The following is a 15164-nucleotide window of genomic DNA, read 5'->3' on the forward strand; positions in this document are numbered from 1 at the left end:
TTGAAGTCAAAAGGGAGGAAGGAAGTGGTTTTGGAAGGGTTCCAAAGGGTAGGGCAGAACAGTTGAAAGACCAACCTGAGATGATAGAGGGACCAGAAATATTAATCTGGAATCAGGAGTGCCGAATGTGGGCTCGGTTACATGGCTGGAGAAACATAGAAAATAGGTGCAGGAGTTAGGTGCAGAAGATTTACGGATGTGAAGACAAGCATCCTGAAGATTTTCTGTAGCATACGGAATGATGCAAGAGGGAGGGATTCAAATTCCTGGGACATTGGAACTGGTTCTAGGGGAGGTGGGACCAGTACAAACTGGATGGTCTGCACTTGGGCAGGGCCGGAACCGATGTCCTAGGGGGAGTGTTTGCTAGTGCTGTTGGGGAGGGTTTAAACTAATATGGCAGGGGGATGGGAACCTACAAAAATAAAATGGGGGCAGAAGCAAAAGATAGAAAGGAGATGAGGAAAGGTGAAGGGCAGAGAAATCATAGGCAAAAATCAAAAAGGACCACATTACAACATAATTCTAAAAGGACAAAAAGTGTTAAAAAAACAAACCTGAAGGCTCTGTGTCTCAATGCGAGGAGCATTCGTAATAAGGTGGATGAATAAACTATGCAGATAACTGTTAACGGATATGATGTAATTGGGATTACGGAGTCATGGCTCCAGGGTAACCAAGGCTGGGAATTCAACATCCAGGGGTATACAATATTCAGGAAGGATCGACAGAAAGGAAAAGGAGGTGGGGTAGCATTGCTGGTTAAAGAGGAGATTACCGCAATAGTAAGGAAGGACATTGGATGATGTGGAATCTGTATGGATAGAGCTGCGGAACACCAAAGGGCAGAAAACACTAGTGGGAGTTGTGTACAGACCACCAAAAAGTGGTAGTGAGGTTGGGGATGGCATCAAACAGGAAATTAGGCATGCGTGCAATAAAGATACAGCAGTTATCATGGGTGACTTTTATCATTGCAACCTATGTATAAGCTGACCTAAGTTGTACACCTTGAGAACATTGACCACAAGGGGCGAACTTGTGGGAGATACTCCTAACCTAGACTTTCAGGTATAAAAGGGGAAGCTCCACCCACCTTCATTACTTGAGGTCTTGGTAATAAAGGTAACTGGTCACAGAGTGATCTTCTCTCAAGTATGGGCCTCGTGTGTATTTATACTGTATAGTAAGGATATATCATTGGCAACGAGAAACTGGGATTTAAACCACGCGAGCATGGCCACTAGCAGCACAGAAGAGAGGTACTGTGTTGGTGATGATTGGGACGACTTTATTGAGAGACTACAGCAAAGTTTTGTCACTAAGGAATGGTTGGGACAGGATTCGGCTGACAAACATAGGGCTCATCTCCTGATGGTTTGTGGATCCAGAACGTACTCCCTGATGAAGGACCTTCTAGTGCCAGAGAAGCCGGCGGACAAGACGTTCGAAGAGCTCAGTAAGTTAATTGGGGAACACCTTAAACCGGTGAGCAGCATGCACATGGTGAGACACCGGTTTTATACGCGCCGGCGGCGATAAGGGCAAAGCGTTCCAGACTTCGTGGCAGATCTCCGGCGACTGGCGAGCCTATGTAAGTTCCCAGGTGCATGCAGAGCGGAGATGCTGCGAGAGTTTTTTATTGAGGGCATCGGGCACGCTGGGGTTTTCAGGATTGAGACCAAATACTTGACCCTGGAAACGGCGGCTCTGATAGCCCAGACATTTATCTCAGGGGAGGAAGAGATCAGAATGATGTATGACAAAAATCTTGGCTCTAGTGCGGCAAACGACCAGGAAGTCAACATTGTTAAAGCAGCACACAGTTCTCTAGGCAGACAAGGGCAATCGGACATGCCCCAGCATGTAGTCAAACCCAAAGGGGGAATTCAACAGAGGCAATGGCTAGCTGAACGGCGATTCATGCCATCGCAATGGACAATGCGGCCAGTAATGGGACCATCAACACCTGTTAATGGTGCGCTTAAGGACAGTTACAGAGACAGTCAGAGACGATTGACTGGTAATGGACCTTTTGTTTACAACAACAGGGCCTCCCGCTCATGCTGGAGGTGTGGAGGCAAACACCCAGCCAGAGCTTGCAGGTATCAGCAATATACCTGCAGAAACTGCAACGTCAACAGTCACTTGCTGCGTATGTGCAGGAAGCCTGCAGCCAGGTTGATATACGAGGAGGACGGGCCCGATGTAAGCCCTACGAGGCCAAATGAATACTGGGGGAAATTGCTGGAAGCTGAAGTTCAGCGAGTTCATGTGGAGCACATATACCAGGACGCCAGCTGATGAAAGTGCTCCTCAATGGCATCCCAGTATTAATGGAGCTAGATACGGGGGCCAGCCAGTCCTTGATGAGTATCAAACAGTTCGAAAGGTTGTGGGTGTCCAAGGCCAGGAGGCCAAAATTATTGCCGATTGACGCACAGCTACGGACATATACAAAGGATATCATTCCGGTGCTAGGCAGCGCCACGGTAGTCGTGACCCACAAAGATTCGGAGAACAGGTTGCCACTCTGGATTGTTGCGGGTACGGTCCCGTACTACTGGGGAGGAGTTGGCTTGCTGTCATGAACTGGAAATGGGGCGATGTCAATGCAACTTCTTCTGTGGAACGAGCATCATGCTCACAAGTCCTGGATAAATTCGACTCATTATTTCAACCTGGCATCGGCACTTTCATGGGGGCCAAGGTAGTGATTCACATAAACCAGGACGCCAGGCCAGTACACCACAAGGCCAGAGCGGTGCCGTACGTGATGCGGGAAAAGATAGAATGCGAATTAGACCGCCTGTTGAGGGAAGGCATCATCTCGCCAGTCGAATTCAGTAACTGAGCGAGCCCGATCGTGCCGGTGCTCAAGGCGCATGGGTCAGTCAGGATATGTGGCGATTACAAGGCCACCATCAATCGGGTGTCACTCCGAGAACGGAGGACCTCTTTGCGACGCTATCCAGTGGCAAACTTTTTTCAAAATTGGACCTGACCTCCGCTTACATGACCCAGGAGCTGGCGAGTGAGTCAAAGAAGCTGACCACCATCACGACACACAGGAGGTTGTTTGAGTATAACAGATGTCCGTTCGGGATTCGTTCGGCCGCCGCGATCTTTCAACGGAATATGGAAAGCCTCGTCAAATCGATTCCAAGGACGGTGGTTTTTCAAGACGACATCCTCTTCATGGGTTGCGATACTGAAGAACACCTCCATAACCTGGAGGAGGAGCTACGCAGACTGGACCGGGTAGGGCTGCGATTGAAAAAGGCGAAGTGCGTCTTCTTTGCTCTAGAGGTAGAATTCCTGGGAAAGAGGGTAGCAGCAGACGGGATGAGACCTACTGCGTCCAAAACGGAAGCGATCCAGAGAGCACCCAGACCCCTTAACACGACGGAGCTGCGTTCGTTCCTGGGGCTCCTGAACTATTTTGGTAACTTTCTTCCCAAATTGAGCACGCTGTTAGAGACACTACACGTGCTACTACGCAAAGGTCGCGATTGGGTCTGGGGGAACAGCCAGGAAAGGGCTTTTGATAGAGCACGTAATTTGTTATGCTCCAACAAAAGGTTAACGTTATATGACCCGTGTAAGAAACTTGTTTTAACGTGCGATGCATCGTCCTATGGGGTCGGGTGTGAATGCCAATGGTCAGTTACAGTCGGTAGCTTATGCCTCCAGAAGTCTGTCCCAGGCAGAAAGGGGCTACGGGATGGTAGAAAAGGAAGCACTAGCATGTGTATATGCAGTAAAAAAAATGCACCAGTACCTGTTTGGCAGGAAATTTGAGCTGGAGACAGATCACAAACTCCTAACGTCCCTTTTGGCCAATAACAAAGCCATAAATACGAATACATCGGCCCGCATACAGAGGTGGGCACTCACGTTAGCCACCTATGAGTACACAATTCTGCACAGACCGGGCACTGAAAACTGTGCCGATGCACTCAGCAGGCTCCCACTAGCCACCACTGAGGGGGCAACTGAGCATGCTGCTGAGATGGTCATGGCTCACCTGTGACAACCCGTCAGATTAAAGTCTGGACAAATAAAGACCCGCTACTGTCTTTCGTTAAGAAATGTGTCCTGAATGGGGACTAGGCAGCCACGTACGGGGCATGCCCTGAGGAATTTAAACCGTTTCATAGGCGCAAGGATGAACTCTCGATTCAGGCTGATTGTTTCTCCACAGTAGGCAATGTCCCAGATGGGCAGAGAGGTGTTTATCAGAGAACTTCACAATGAGCACCCAGGCATTGTCATGATGAAGGCAATTGCCAGGTCACACGTTTGTGGCCAGGGATAGATGCAGACCTGGAACTTTGTGTTCGCAGGTGCAACACGTGTGCTCAGCTGGGCAACACACCCAGGGAAGCCCCCCTTAGCCCCTGGTCCTGGCCCGCCAAGCCATGGTCACGCAACCATGTGGACTACGCAGGTCCTTTCATGGCAAAAATGTTTTTGGTTGTAGTAGACGCCTACTCCAAGTGTGCCATTTTAAATTCAAACATATCCTCTGCCACGGTAGAAAGTCTACTGGCAATGTTCGCCGCCCATGGTCTACCGGATGTCTTGGTCAGCGACAATGGCCCGTGCTTCACAAGCACTGAATTCCAGGACTTCATGGCAGGCAATGGAATCAGCCATGTCAGAACGGCACCGTTCAAGCCGGCCTCAAATGGCCAGGCGGAACGAGCAGTGCAGATAATCAAATGGGATGCTCAGAATCCAAGGGGGTTCCCTACAAAGCCGTTTATCATGCCTCTTGTTGGCCACACTCGATCACAGGGGTTCCACCCGCAGAGCTGCTAATGAAAAGGATGCTCAAAACCAGGTTATCCCTTATACACCCTACTATGAAAGAAATTGTTGAGAGCAGGCGTCAGTCACAATGTGACTACCATGACAGGAATGTGAGGGCGCGATGTATTGATGTCAATGACCCTGTTTTTGTCCTTAATTATGCTGCAGGGCCCAAATGGCTTGCAGGCACTGTGATTGCCAAAGAGGGGAATAGAGTTTTGGTAGTTAAACTTACCAATGGACAAATCTGCCGCAAACACGTGGATCAAATTAAAAGGAGGTTCAGCAACCCCATAGAAGAAGCAGAGGAAGAACACGACGTAGAGTTTACTCCATCACAGGTGACCGAACACCGGAACCGAGTGGAGGAAAGCCCAGTCACTGTGGGCAGTCCGGACAGGCCTGAGGCACCGCAAACAGCAGACACTCAGGCCAGTGCCCAACAACCAGAGCCCCAACTCAGGCGTTCTACAAGGGAGCGTAAACCACCAGAGAGACTTAACCTGTGATCCCAATAAGACTTTGGGGGGGAGGTGATGTCATGTATTCAACTATCATTGTAACCCATGTATAAACTGACCTAAGTAGTACACCTTGAGAACATTGACCACAAGGGGCAAACTTGTGGGAGGACACAAACAACCTTCCCGTTATAAAAGGGGTCGGGGGGTCTAGTAAGGAGGAGGAACTGAGGGAAATCCTTATTAGCCGGGAAATTATGTTGGGGAAATTGATGGGATTGAAGGCCGATAAATCCCCAGGGCCTGATGGACTGCATCCCAGAGTACTTAAGGTGGTGGCCTTGGAAATAGTGGATGCATTGACAGTCATTTTCCAACATTCCATTGACTCTGGATCAGTTCCTATAGAGTGGAGGGTAGCTAATGTAACCCCACTTTTTAAAAAAGGAGGGAGAGAGAAAACAGGGAATTATAGACCGGTCAGCCTGACATCGGTAGTGGGTAAAATGATGGAATCAATTATTAAGGATGTCATAGCAGTGCATTTGGAAAGAGATGACATGATAGGTCCAAGTCAGCATGGATTTGTGAAAGGGAAATCATGCTTGACAAATCTTCTGGAATTTTTTGAGGATGTTTCCAGTAGAGTGGACAAGGGAGAACCAGTTGATGTGGTATATTTGGACTTTCAGAAGGCGTTCGACAAGGTCCCACACAAGAGATTAATGTGCAAAGTTAAAGCACATGGGATTGGGGGTAGTGTGCTGACGTGGATTGAGAACTGGTTGTCAGACAGGAAGCAAAGAGTAGGAGTAAATGGGTACTTTTCAGAATGGCAGGCAGTGACTAGTGGGGTACCGCAAGGTTCTGTGCTGGGGCCCCAGCTGTTTACACTGTACATTAATGATTTAGATGAGGGGATTAAATGTAGTATCTCCAAATTTGCGGATGACACTAAGTTGGGTGGCAGTGTGAGCTGCGAGGAGGATGCTGTGAGGCTGCAGAGCGACTTGGATAGGTTAGGTGAGTGGGCAAATGCATGGCAGATGAAGTATAATGTGGATAAATGTGAGGTTATCCACTTTGGTGGTAAAAACAGAGAGACAGACTATTATCTGAATGGTGACAGATTAGGAAAAGGGGAGGTGCAAAGAGACCTGGGTGTCATGGTACATCAGTCATTGAAGGTTGGCATGCAGGTGCAGCAGGCGGTTAAGAAAGCAAATGGCATGTTGGCCTTCATAGCAAGGGGATTTGAGTACAGGGGCAGGGAGGTGTTGCTACAGTTGTACAGGGCATTGGTGAGGCCACACCTGGAGTATTGTGTACAGTTTTGGTCTCCTAACCTGAGGAAGGACATTCTTGCTATTGAGGGAGTGCAGCGAAGGTTCACCAGACTGATTCCCGGGATGGCGGGACTGACCTATCAAGAAAGACTGGATCAACTGGGCTTGTATTCACTGGAGTTCAGAAGAATGAGAGGGGACCTCATAGAAACATTTACAATTCTGACGGGGTTAGACAGGTTAGATGCAGGAAGAATGTTCCCAATGTTGGGGAAGTCCAGAACCAGAGGTCACAGTCTAAGGATAAGGGGTAAGCCATTTAGGACCGAGATGCGGAGGAACTTCTTCACCCAGAGAGTGGTGAACCTGTGGAATTCTCTACCACAGAAAGTTGTTGAGGCCAATTCACTAAATATATTCAAAAAGGAGTTAGATGTAGTCCTTACTACTAGGGGGATCAAGGGGTATGGCGAGAAAGCAGGAATGGGGTACTGAAGTTGAATGTTCAGCCATGAACTCATTGAATGGCGGTGCAGGCTAGAAGGGCCGAATGGCCTACTCCTGCACCTATTTTCTATGTTTCTACGTTTCTATGACACTCTTAACCTGGACTTTCAGATTTAAAAGGGGAAGCTCCACCCACCTTCATCACTTGAGGTCTTGGTAATAAAGATAACTGGTCACAGAGTGACCTTCTCTCAAGTATGGGCCTCGTGTGCATTTATACTGCAGGTAAAGTTATATCAACTTTAATCTACATATAGATTGGGCTAACCAAACTGGTAGCAATACGATGGAGGAGGATTTCCTGGAGTGTATAAGGGATGGTTTTCTAGACTAATATGTGGACGAACCAACTAGCGAGCAGGCCATCCTAGACTGGGTCTTGCGTAATGAGAGAGGATTAATTGGCAGTCTTGTTGTGCGAGGCCCCTTGGGGAAAAGTGACCATAATATGGTAGAATTCTTCATCAAGATGGAGAGTGACACGGTTATAGAAACATAGAAAGTAGGTGCAGGAGTAGGCCATTCGGCCCTTCGAGCCTGCACCGCCATTCAACAAGATCACCCACCCCAGCACCTCCCCACGCCCCCTCCAGACCCCCCCCCAAACGCAAGGACCACATCCAACTCCCTCCCGAACACATCCAACGAACTGGCATCACAACTCTCCGCAGCAGGGAACCCCACAGATCAACAACACCCCGAGTGAAGAAGTCTCTCCCAATCCCAGCCCCAAACAACCCACCCCCATCCCAAGAGCGTGCCCCCCACCGGCTCCGGACCCACCCAACACCGGGAACACTCCCCCCGCACCCAACCCGCCCTGTCCCGTCAGAATCCTTCCCAAATGCCGAACACCCCCGGATGTCGAGCCCCCAGGAGCCACGTCCCCGCGACGCCAACCACACCACATCCACCAACCGCCATCTGCGCAGTCAACCCGTCCACCCCACTCCGAACACTCCCCGCACCGAGGCACAGAGCCCCCAGGCCCACCCCTCCAACACACTTCGCCCCCCCAGATCTCCGCTGCAATGTGGCCCCTGCTGTCCCCCGCCCTGGGTTTCTCCGCCCCCCCCACCCCCAGTCTCCCCTCAACTTTCCTCTGCCTCCCTGCACAGGCTCCCATCTTGGGGGCGGTAACCTTCTGGGGCAGGGAATTTTAGCCCCCAGAGACTAAGATCCTGAACTTAAAGAAAGGTAACTTCGATGGTATGAGATATGAATTGGCTAGGATAAACTGGCAAATGATACGTAAAGGGTTGAAGGTGGATAGGCAATGGCAGACATGAAAAGATCACATGGATGAACTTCAAAAATTGTACATCGCTGCCTGGCATAAAAATAAAATGTGTAAGGTGGCTCAACCACGGCTAACAAGGGAAATTAGGGATAGTGTTAAATCCAAGGAAGAGGAATATAAATTGGCCAGAAAAAACAGCAAACCTGAGGACTGGGAGAAATTTAGAATTAATAGAAACATATGGCAAAAAACGTTAGTGGGAGTTGTGTACAGACCTCCAAACAGTAGTAGTGATGTTGGGGAGGGCATCAAACAGGAAATTCGGGGTGCATGCAATAAAGGTGCAGCAGTTATAATGGGTGACTTTAATATGCACATAGATTGGGCTAGCCAAACTGGAAGCAATACGGTGGAGGAGGATTTCCTGGAGTGCATAAGGGATGGTTTTCTAGACCAATATGTCGAGGAACCAACTAGGGGGGAGGCCATCTTAGACTGGGTGTTGTGTAATGAGAGAGGACTAATTAGCAATCTCATTGTGCGAGGTCCCTTGGGGAAGAGTGACCATAATATGGTGGAATTCTGCATTAGGATGGAGAATGAAACAGTTAATTCAGAGACCATGGTCCAGAACTTAAAGAAGGGTAACTTTGAAGGTATGAGGCGTGAATTGGCTAGGATAGATTGGCGAATGATACTTAAGGGGTTGACTGTGGATGGGCAATGGCAGACATTTAGAGACCGCATGGATGAATTACAACAATTGTACATTCCTTTCTGGCGTAAAAATAAAAAAGGGAAGGTGGCTCAACCGTGGCTATCAAGGGAAATCAGGGATAGTATTAAAGCCAAGGAAGTGGCATACAAATTGGCCAGAAATAGCAGCGAACCTGGGGACTGGGAGAAATTTAGAACTCAGCAGAGGAGGACAAAGGGTTTGATTAGGGCAGGGAAAATGGAGTACGAGAAGAAGCTTGCAGGGAACATTAAGGCGGATTGCAAAAGTTTCCATAGGTATGTAAAGAGAAAAAGGTTAGTAAAGACAAACGTAGGTCCCCTGCAGTCAGAATCAGGGGAAGTCATAACGGGGAACAAAGAAATGGCAGACCAATTGAACAAGTACTTTGGTTCAGTATTCACTAAGGAGGACACAAACAACCTTCCGGATATAAAAGGGATCAGAGGGTCTAGTAAGGAGGAGGAACTGAGGGAAATCTTTATTAGTCGGGAAATTGTGTTGGGGAAATTGATGGGATTGAAGGCCGATAAATCCCCAGGGCCTGATGGACTGCATCCCAGAGTACTTAAGGAGGTGGCCTTGGAAATAGCGGATGCATTGACACTCATTTTCCAACATTCCATTGACTCTGGATCAGTCCCTATGGAGTGGAGGGTAGCCAATGTAACCCCACTTTTTAAAAAAGGAGGGAGAGAGAAAACAGGGAATTATAGACCGGTCAGCCTGACCTCAGTAGTGGGTAAAATGATGGAATCAATTATTAAGGATGTCATAGCAGCGCATTTGGAAAGAGGTGACATGATAGGTCCAAGTCAGCATGGACTTGTGAAAGGGAAATCATGCTTGACAAATCTTCTGGAATTTTTTGAGGATGTTTCCAGTAAAGTGGACAAAGGAGAACCAGTTGATGTGGTATATTTGGACTTTCAGAAGGCTTTCGACATGGTTCCACACAAGAGATTAATGTGCAAAGTTAAAGCACATGGGATTGGGGGTAGTGTGCTGACATGGATTGAGAACTGGTTGTCAGACAGGAAGCAAAGAGTAGGAGTAAATGGGTACTTTTCAGAATGGCAGGCAGTGACTAGTGGGGTACCGCAAGGTTCTGTGCTGGGACCCCAGCTGTTTACATTGTACATTAATGATTTAGACGAGGGGATTAAATGTAGTATCTCCAAATTTGCGGATGACACTAAGTTGGGTGGCAGTGTGAGCTACGAGGAGGATGCTATGAGGCTGCAGAGTGACTTGGATAGGTTAGGTGAGTGGGCAAATGCATGGCAGATGAAATATAATGTGGATAAATGTGAGGTTATCCACTTTGGTGGTAAAAACAGAGAGACAGACTATTATCTGAATGGTGACAGATTAGGAAAAGGGAAGGTGCAACGAGACCTGGGTGTCATGGTACATCAGTCATTGAAGGTTGGCATGCAGGTACAGCAGGCGGTTAAGAAAGCAAATGGCATGTTGGCCTTCATAGTGAGGGGATTTGAGTACAGGGGCAGGGAGGTGTTGCTACAGTTGTACAGGGCCTTGGTGAGGTCACACCTGGAGTATTGTGTACAGTTTTGGTCTCCTAACTTGAGGAAGGACATTCTTGCTATTGAGGGAGTGCAGCGAAGATTCACCAGACTGATTCCCGGGATGGTGGGACTGACCTATCAAGAAAGACTGGATCAACTGGGCTTGTATTCACTGGAGTTCAGAAGAATGAGAGGGGACCTCATAGAAACGTTTAAAATTCTGACGGGTTTAGACAGGTTAGATGCAGGAAGAATGTTCCCAATGTTGGGGAAGTCCAGAACCAGGGGTCACAGTCTAAGGATAAGGGGTAAGCCATTTAGGACCGAGATGAGGAGAAACTTCTTCACCCAGAGAGTGGTGAACCTGTGCAATTCTCTACCACAGAAAGTAGTTGAGGCCAATTCACTAAATATATTCAAAAGGGAGTTAGATGAAGTCCTTACTACTCGTGAACCTGTAGAATTCTCTACCACAGAGAGTTGTTGAGACCAGTTCGTTAGATATATTCAAAAGGGAATTAGATATGGCCCTTACTGCTTAAGGGATGAAGGTGTATGGAGAGAAAGCAGGAAAAGGGTACTGAAGTTTCATGTTCAGCCATGAACTCATTGAATGGCGGTGCAGGCTAGAAGAGCTGAATGGCCTGCTCCTGCACCTAGTTTCTATGTTTCTATAGATATTAGGTGCAGGAGTAGGCCATTCCGCCCTTCGAGCCTGCACCACCATTCAATAAGATCATGGCTGATCATTCAACCTCAGTACCCTTTTCCTGCTTTCTCTCCATACACCTTGATCCCTTAAGCAGTAAGGGCCATATCTAATTCCCTTTTGAATATATCTAACGAACTGGTCTCAACAACTCTCTGTGGTAGAGAATTCTACAGGTTCACAATTCTCTGAGTGAAGAAGTTTCTCCTCATCTCGGTCCTAAATGGCTTACCCCTTATTCTTAGACTGTGATCCCTGGTTCTGGACTTCCCCAGCATCGGGAACATTCTTCCTGCCTCTAACCTGTCCAATCCCGTCAGAATTTTATATGTTTCTATGAGATCCCCTCTCATTCTTCTAAACTCCAGTGAATACAAGCCCAGTCGATCCAGTCTCTCCTCATATGTCAGTCCAGCCATCCCTGGAATCAGTCTGGTGAACCTTCGCTGCACTCCCTCAATAGTAAGAACGTCCTTCCTCAGATTAGGAGACCAAAACTGAACACAGTATTCCAGGTGTGGTCTTACCAAGGCCCTGTACAACTGCAGTAAGACCTCCCTGCTCCTATACTCAAATCCTCTAGCTATTTGCCGCCTTCACTGCCTGCTGTACCTGCATGCCAACTTTCAATGACTGATGTACCATTACATCCAGGTCTCGTTGCACCTCCCCTATTCCTAATCTGTCACATCATTCAGATAATATTCTGACTTCTTGTTTTTGCCACCAAAGTGGATAACCTCACATTTATCCACATTATACTGCATCTGCCATGCATTTGTCCACTCACCTAACCTGTCCAAGTCACCCTGCAGCCTCTTCGCATCCTCCTCACAGCTCACACCGCCACCCAGCTTAGTGTCATCTGCAAGCTTGGAGATATTACATTCAATTTCTTCATTTAAATCATTAATGTATATTGTAAATAGCTGGGGTCCCAGCACTGAACCCTGTGGCACCCCACTAGTCACTGCCTGCCATTCTGAAAAAGACCCATTTATTCCGACTCTCTGCTTCCTGTCTGCCAACTAGTTCTCTATCCACATCAATACATTACCCCCAATACCATGTGCTTTAATTTTGCACACTAATCTCTTGTATAGGACCTTGTCGAAAGCCTTTTGAAAGTCCAAATACACTACATCCACTGGTTCTCCATTGTCCACTCTACTAGTTACATCCTCAAAAAATCCTAGAAGATTTGTGAAGCATGATTTCCCTTTCATAAATCCAGGCTGACTTGGACCGATCCTGTCACTGCTTTCCAAATGCTCTGCTATTTCACCTTGAATAATTGATTCCAACATTTTCCCCACCACCGATGTCGGGCTAACTGGTCTATAATTCACTGTTTTGTCTTTCACTCCTTTTTTAAAAAGTGGTGTTACATTAGCTACCCTCCAGTCCATTGGAACTGATCCAGAGTCAATAGAATGTTGGAAAATGATCACCAATGCAGCCACTATTTCTAGGGCCACTTCCTTAAGTACTCTGGGATGCAACCTATCAGGCCCTGGGGATTTATCAGCCATCAATCCCATCAATTTCCCGAACACAATTTCCTGATTAATAAGGATGTCCTTCAGTTCCTCCTTCTCGCTAGACCCTCGGACCCCTAGTATTTCCGGAAGGTTATTTGTGTCTTACTTACTGAAGACAGAACCAAAGTATTTGTTCAATTGGTCTGCCATTTCTTTGTCCCCATTATAAATTCACCTGATTCTGACTGCAAGGGACCTACGTTTGTCTTCACTAACCGTTTTCTTTTCACATATCTATAGAAGCTTTGGCAGTCAGTTATTATGTTTCCTGCAAGCTCCCTCTCATACTCTATTTTCCCCCTCCTAATTAAACCCTTTGTCCTCCTCTGCTGAATTCTAAATTTCTCCTAGTCTTCAGGTTTGCTGCTTTTTCTGGCCAATTTATATGCCTCTTCCTTGGATTTAACACCATCCCTAATTTCCCTTGTTAGCCACGGTTGGGCCACCTTCCCCGTTTTATTTTTACTCCAGACAGGGATGTACAATTGTTGAAGTTCATCCATATGATCTATAAATATCTGCCATTGCCTATCCACCGTCAACCCTTTAACATAGAAACAGAGAAACATAGAAAATAGGTGCAGGAGTAGGCCATTCGGCCCTTCGAGCCTGCACTGCCATTCAATAAGATCATGGCTGATCATTCCCTCAGTACCTCTTTCCTGCTTTCTCTCCATACCCCTTGATCTCTTTAGCCATAAGGGCCATATCTAACTCCCTCTTGAATATATCCAATGAATTGGCATCAACAACTCTCTGCGGCAGGGAATTCCACAGGTTAACAACTCTCTGAGTGAAGAAGTTTCTCCTCATCTCAATGCTAAATGGCCTATCCCTTATCCTAAGACTATGTGCCCTGGTTCTGGACTTCGCCAACATCGGGAACATTCTTCCCGCATTTAACCTGTCCAGTCCCGTCAGAATCTTATACGTTTCTATGAGATCCCCTCTTATCCTTCTAAACTCCAGTCTCTCCTCATATGTCAGTCCAGCCATCCCTGGAATCACTCTGGTGAACCTTCGCTGCACTCTCTCAATAGTAAGAACGTCCTTCCTCAGATTAGGAGACCAAAACTGAACACAATATTCCAGGTGAGGCATCACTAAGGCCCTGTACAACTGCAGTAAGACCTCCCTGCTCCTATACTCAAATCCCCTAGCTATGAAGGCCATCATACCATTTGCCGCCTTCACCGCCTGCTGTACCTGCATGCCAACTTTCAATGACTGATGAACCATGACACCCAGGTCTCGTTGCACCTCCCCTTTTCCTAATCTGCCGCCATTCAGGTAATATTCTGCCTTCGTGTATTTGCCCCTAAAATGGATAACCTCACATTTATCCACATTATACTGCATCTGCCATGCATTTGCCCACTCACGTAACCTGTCCAAGTCACCCTCACAGCTCACACCGCCACCCAGTTTAGTGTCATCTACAAACTTAGAGATATTACACTGAATTCCTTTATCTAAATCTTTAATGTATATTGTAAAGAGCTGGAGTCCCAACACTGAGCCCTGCGGCACTCCACTAGTCACTGCCTGCCATTCTGAAAAGGACCCATTTATCCCGACTCTCTGCTTCCTGTCTGCCAACCAGTTCTCTATCCACGTCAGTACATTACTCCCAATACCATTTGCTTTGATTTTGCACACCAATCTCTTGTGCGGTACTTTGTCAAAAGCCATTTGAAAGTCCAAATACACCACATCCACTGTCCACTCTGCTAGTTACATCCTCAAAAAATTCCAGAAGATTTGTCAAGCATGATTTCCCTTTCATAAATCCATGCTGACTTGGACCGATCCTGTCACTGCTTTCCAAATGCGCTGCTATTTCATCCTTAATGATTGATTCCAACATTTTCCCCACTACTGATGTCAGGCTAACCGGTCTATAATTACCCGTTTTCTCTCTCCTTCCTTTTTTAAAAAGTGGTGTTACATTAGCTACCCTCCAGTCCATAGGAACTGATCCAGAGTCGATAGACTGTTGGAAAATGATCACCAATGCATTATTTGCCAGTCTATCCTTGCCAATTCAGCAGAGGAGGACAAAGGACTTAATTTTTTGTGTCTTCGACTGTGAAGATCGGTACAAAATATTTGTCTAATGTCTCTGATATTTTCTTATGTCCCATTATAATTTCTCCTTTCTCTGCCTCTAAGGGACCCATATTTGCTTTCATTAATCTCTTCTTTTTTACATATCTATAGAAGCTCTTACAATCGTTTTTATGTCTCCAACTAGTTTCCTCTCAAATTCTATTTTCTCTTTAACAATTTCTGGGTCCGCCTTTGCTGAATTCTAAAACCCTCTCAACCCTCAGACTTAGT

Source organism: Pristiophorus japonicus, chromosome 14, assembly GCF_044704955.1.
Source record: "Pristiophorus japonicus isolate sPriJap1 chromosome 14, sPriJap1.hap1, whole genome shotgun sequence".
Classification (NCBI taxonomy): Eukaryota; Metazoa; Chordata; class Chondrichthyes; family Pristiophoridae; genus Pristiophorus; species Pristiophorus japonicus.